The sequence below is a fragment of the Ailuropoda melanoleuca genome, chromosome 13 (assembly GCF_002007445.2).
Source record: "Ailuropoda melanoleuca isolate Jingjing chromosome 13, ASM200744v2, whole genome shotgun sequence".
In the NCBI taxonomy this organism is placed as follows: Eukaryota; Metazoa; Chordata; class Mammalia; order Carnivora; family Ursidae; genus Ailuropoda; species Ailuropoda melanoleuca.
Genome location: NC_048230.1, coordinates 75,027,981 through 75,033,910, shown reverse-complemented (window position 1 = coordinate 75,033,910; position 5,930 = coordinate 75,027,981). Strand labels below are relative to the sequence as shown.

The following is a 5,930-nucleotide window of genomic DNA, read 5'->3' as shown; positions in this document are numbered from 1 at the left end:
TCTCCCACTCCCCCTGCTTGTGTTCCCTCTCTCGCTGGCTGTCTCTCTCTCCGTCGAATAAATAAATAAAAATCTTAAAAAGAAAAAAAAAGAAAAGAAACAGTAAGGACAACTACAGCAACAAAAATGTTTAGCGAGTGCTACCCTGTGGCAAGTACTCGGGATGCAGCCAGAAGCCTCCACCACCACCAACACCCCCAAAGGATCTAACAGGTCAGGAGTGACAAGTGCCAGCACACAAAAGCAGGATGAGGGGAGAGGCGGCTGCTCTGTGTGGGGAAGTCGGGGCAGTCTGGCTGATAAGGTGACACTGGAGCAGAGGAAGTGACAGGAAGGAGGGGAGCAGAGGATGAGAGTCCTGTAGTGACCTCCTGGGGACTTGCTGACTGACAGGATGTGGGGGTGAGGGCGAGGGCAGAATCGGGATGACTTGTGAGGGCGAGGGCAGGATCGGGAGGGCAGGATCGGGATGACCAGTCATGACCCCTTCAACCCCGACAAGTTCTGTGTGAGCTGGCCATCCCCTCTGGCCTTCACGACAAGCCTGTCGGGAGGAAGGACGAGAAACTGAGACCAAAGAACTTGGTGCAGGATCCTCAGGCAGGAGGGGGGACCCCCGGGGCTATCCCAGCTCCCAGCAGCCCCTGACCGGAGTGAGTGGCCCCCACGCGGAGATCCACCCATTCTGTGGATGGGGCCCTCGAAGCCCGGAGGCCAAGCTGGCTTCCCTGCGGGGCTTCTCCCCTCTCCCTGCCAGGAGCCGTGGCAGCCTCAGTTCTGGGGTGAAGGAGGACAGCCCAGTCAGCACTTTCCACTGACTCTTTCAAAACCACTGACAAGAACCGAGGCTGGGAGACAAACTCAGCCCAGGCACAGTTCCCCCCGGCCAGCCCCTCGTGACTGCACAAAGCCTGTCTGTGCTTGGGCTCCAATCCCCAGGAGGAGGGAGGTCTCCTGCAAACCCATCCTCTCTCCTGAGCCACGGGGTCCCCGCTCTGCCTCGCCCAGGTCACCCTGGCCACAAAGAGGCACCACAGCCCGGACGGCAGAGCAGGGCTGCCCACGGTTGGCCAGGTCCCAGTGGTGTTTGTGGGGGCCTGAAATGCTTAGCAGGACTCCATTCCCCCCCCACACTGTAAACTCTTTTCTGGCAAAGCTCCCTCTCCTGTGGCCCCCACACACCAGAGTTTATCACAGGGCAAAGGTAGCATGCAGGATCCCGAAATGAAAAAAAACAGAAAACATCCTCAAAAAGCCCAGCCACCAGATACACTCCATAGCAAACTTGTATTTAGGGAGCCCTTTGTGGGCCAGGCCTCACGCTGGGGACTTGCCCCTCACTCACTCTTTTAATACGACACCCTGCCACCCATTTTACAGATGAGGAAACAGGCTCAGAAAGGTTCACAGATGGGAGGGAGGCCACCCGGGTAGAGTGAGGGGCAGAGCGGGGCTTGACAACACTGAGCTCATCTCTTTCTGCCCAATGCTGGCTGGGTTCTCAGGCTCCCACTCAGCCTCCCCAGGCAGCAGGCCTGAGGACTGCCCTCGGCTTGGCACTTCTCCTATCTTACCCTCCCCACAGACTGACACTGAGTACATTGTGCCAGCACTCGGGGCTGGCAGGAGGTATCCCTAAGCCTGGCGGCTCAGCCCAGCTGCACTGCCAAAACCTGGGGCTGCCACTGGGAGGCCACCTGCCTCCCAGCCAAGGCACTGGTAGGGCGTGCTGCACACCACCCTAGCCTCCCTGGCCCATGAGGGCTGGCTTAAGGCTTGCCAGGCACTACGCTGCACCGGGCCACAGCCCTTTGCCCTTGGTTTTGTCCTCCATAAACAGGGACAGAAACAGGGGTCTAATCGCTTTTGCCTGCGCAAAAGAAAACTCTAGGAGCAACTCACTCATACTTCCCTCTAGACACTCATGTCCTTTCTCACCAGCCCAAGACAATCCCCTTCCTGGTAACTTCAGAGCAGTTTAACTGTGCTCTCCTAACGAGTCCTAACACAGGATCACCCAATAAAGGGCTCTCCATAAAGTTCAGCCCTGAAGCAGAAACCCCCCCACCCCTGCCCCAGCAAGAGCTGGAACCCAGGTCTGGAAAGCCGATGGTGTTCATTTCAAAATGCACATGCGGGCCCTGAGCCCATGATTTAATCCATAAAACACCTACAGAGTTAAGACGCTGAGCTTGGACAATAAACATATTCTTCAAGTCCTTTTGTTGAGTTCAAAGACAGACTTAATAACTCACCAGCTTTTGAAATCAAGAAACATCTGTTCTTATAAATTCTGTCATCATCATTAGGACTTCTTTTGCTGAGCACACGTGAGGTACGGGGCACAGCGCTGAGCATTTCCCGTGGAATGGAGTTGATTTTCACATCATTATCCCCATTCTACAGAGGGGAAAACTGAGGTTCAGAGAGCTTCCACAATCTGCTGTCTGGCATAACGCGCTCCAGAATTCACTTAGTAAGATCTTAACACTCAGGCTCTACTCTTTTGTAAAACCGAGGAACGAGTCAAGTTCGTTGTCTTTTCTTGAGTTACCTTTCCAGATTAACTCAAAAGTTAATCATACACATTAATTGTGTACGTGTATGATTTTTTAATTTTCTAAAATACGAAAAAAGAGTAAAAGGGATCTCTGTGTTTCACATTTAAAAGCCTCATTTAAAAATCTTTCCTAAGCATGTCTGCGCATTGGTGATCCTGAGTGTCTCCTGCTTGAGTCATCTTAAAATCTAGCTGACTTGAGGTCTCGTTTTCGGCCAGTCGGAAGGAAGGACCCGTCAGCCCCTCCTCCCTGGGGTCTGGAGTTTGGGGGGTTGGGCTGGGCTGGCTTGGGCAGGAGGTCTGGCTGTGGGTAGGAGGTCTGGCTGTGGGTAGGGAGGCATGGTTACAGGTTTGGGGACAGGCTCTGTGGGGGCTGGGAGGGAAAGAAAGGGCATCAGACCAGAAGTCCGAGAACCTGGCTTTGAGACCCAGTCATGCCATTTGCTGGCACTGCCAGTGTCTCCATCTGCGAAATGGGGTAATAGCTCATGTCGGGTGGGGCCATGTGGAGAGGACAGGGGCTATGGGTCTGCCAGGGCCTGGCCCAAAGTTGGCAGAGGGTGGCTGGGTTCTTTCTTCTGTGTCCTAATAAATTACAAATCATTTCCAAGTGCTTCTTCCCGTGGTCTTAAATCACACCTTCCTGAACATTCTCCCCCAAGAAGCAACTAGAGGATAAAGGCATCTGGAGTGAGGGGGCAGGGGTCCTCCACGCCCCCCGGAGCCAGGCCTGCCCTGCTCTGGCTGGAACCCAAATGCATTTCTTCATCTTCCGTCCTCTCAGCCTCTGATGTAGAGAGAGCAGGAAAAGCCCTGGTGCCCGCCTGTTTGAGGAGGAAGGAGCCGGGGCGAAGGAGGACAGGAGCCTGGCGCTGGGCTGGGTGAGGAACTCCCAGAGCACCCTCCGCCAGGGGCCTCCCTGAGCGCCTTCGTCACCGCGTCCGCCCCAGCGCACCATCACAGCCACTTCTCCTGGGTCACTGTTGGACCGGCCACACCCCCGCTCCTCCACCTGAGCTTCGAACAAAGAGCCCTCACACCGCAGAGGAAATGAGGTGTGGCAAGGGGGGAAGCGGGGTAGCCTCCCTGATTTTTTTTTTTTTTTTTTTTTTTTTTTAGCGGGGAGCCTCCCTGACAGTCCCCACAGGCCCCGGGGGAGCAGAAAGGGAGAGGCAGGGAGCAGGGGCCCTGGGACTCCCCCCCTCCCTCCCCTCCCCCTCCCGCACTGGCAACACCCCTTCCAGGAAGGCGACAGGGGGAGATTCTTAACCTTTTGGGAAAATGACTCAGAGCTCTGAGATTCTGAGCAGAAGGGTCATATAAGCAACCTGTCCCCTCCCCGTGCTTTGAGCCAGAAAGGGGCACAGCTATTCTGTGAGGAAGCCCAATGTGTATTTTAAGGGGGCGGGGGTCCTGCACCGCCACCCCACCATCTCGGCACACCCGGGCCATGTTTCGCACTAAAGCGTCATTCTGATCAAACCACCACCCTGCTCAAAGGCCTCCGATGGCTCCCCAAAGCAGGCCCCTGCCACCTTCCCCCTGCCCTCGGCACCCCATCTCCTGAGTGCACCCACTGGACCTCCTGACTCCCACACCCAGACTAAGCCTGTGACATCTCATTCTATCAAAATCTCCCCACCCTGCCGGCCAGTCCTCTAAACAGCAGGTCTGGGCCATCCCTCTTTCTTCCCCTCTACAGAAGATTACTCCTCTGGTCTAATCAGGACCCCACCTGAAGCCTCGCCATGCTCTCTGCTGCCCTTTGTACCTCTTCATGTCCCTGACGGCTGTCCCCTTCCCTGGGTACCCCCCCCCGAGACACTGCCTACAGACACGTCAATCACACAAAGAGCAGCCAACCAGTATTTGAGTGTCACAATGGCCCTACGAGGGAGGTCACATCATCCCCACAGCCTGAATGAAGAAACTGAGGCACAGAGCAATGTAACTTCTTGCCCAGAGATCACAACCCCACTCTCTGAGGTGAAAAGCTGGGAGAGCAAGGATATGGCAAGGGAGGGGTGGAGGGAGGCCCTCCCAGAATCACAGAGACCCAGGCCTGGCGACCACAAGGGTCCTCCTAGGTCCCTTCCTCAACCACCCAGTGCAGCAGAGCAGAGCTGTTGCCACAAGAAGCCAGGGCTGGCTCTGGGCCCAGATCCCCTTCAGACCCACCCTCCCTCTACAGTGCCCTTTTCTTCCACTGATGGTCCAAATAGCACCCACCCACCAAACCCACCTCCTCCAGAAAACTACCCATCCATACTTCTTTCCCTACCTGGTACTTCCAGGCCCACCCATCGCCCTATGTTTGTGGTCTCTTTCCACAACCGCCCTTCCCACTGGCTGTTTTCCTGGTCAGTAGGACATATTATTAGGAAGTCTTCCTCAAAAAGAGATTTTCGTGGTCAAATAAGTTTAGGAAACACCAAAAAGTTTCTTTTTTTTCCTGCAGGCCTTGTCAGAACCTTTAATTCTCTTAAATGCATTCTGAATCTCCCACTGGCTGGTGGAAAGAATTTGCCAGTTTCTACCCTTATCTGTCCCGGAACCCCTGGGGTATCTCAGAACAGTCTTTGAGAAATCCTATCCCCTCCCACCCCTTCAGAACAGCCTGGCACAGCAGAGGGCAGACAGGCAGGGATCACAGGGGAGTATCCTGTTAGGACATATATGGGACATTTAAGGAACTCAGCCTGAGAGTCCCTCTTGGCACTGCCCTCAGTGTCTGTCCCTTCCACCTTCTTCTGGGTGAAGTGACCGCCTACCCTCAAGCCAGCATCTGGAGGGACCTCCTCTGACTGGGGCCATCAGATACCATCCTCCTCCCACCCCACCGGGCCATGTAGGGCCCGGACAGCAAGGGGCCTGGGAAATCCCCAAAGCAAGCTGGACAGTGCTTTGGGGGCAAATTGCTAATTTCTACTCCATCGTTAGCCTTGAATTTTAATATTAAGCCAAAATTAAAACATATGAGGCTGCCGATTTGAGAAGATGCCGGGCCCCACCCAGCAAACCCTGTAACCCTCTTGCTCCCACCCCACCCCACCCCCGCCCCGCTCCCCAGGGAGGGCACTTGGAGTCCTTCAATTTACAGGAAACTAGGGCCTCAGAGGGGAGCGGACACTTGCCTGTAGTGGCGCAGTCAGGGGCAGGGCAGAGGGCGGCATCCAGCCCTTCCCGCTTGCAGGTACGTGGGGAGGTCACCAGGTGGGATAGGACCCCAACGGCGGCTCACGTAACCATCAGTGCCAGCTGCAAGGACTCTCACAGGCCAGAGTGAGGGACGCTGCACACCCTGGGGGTGACAGCTCAGCGGCTGGGGTGACTTTGGGGACTTTTAGGAGGGGATGGCATGTCTGGGGCT

The 5,930-nt window shown here is 55.5% G+C and overlaps 1 protein-coding gene across 1 annotated transcript in view; it reads right to left on the bottom strand.

Annotated features, from left to right (window-relative positions):
- Positions 1–5,930, bottom strand: part of SMOX (spermine oxidase) — a 36,131-nt gene extending 30,201 nt beyond the window's left edge. Inside the window, exon 1 of the mRNA XM_011217808.3 lies at positions 5,695–5,930. The gene's annotated coding sequence lies outside the window, so the exon portion shown is untranslated. The remainder of the gene's footprint in view (positions 1–5,694) is intronic.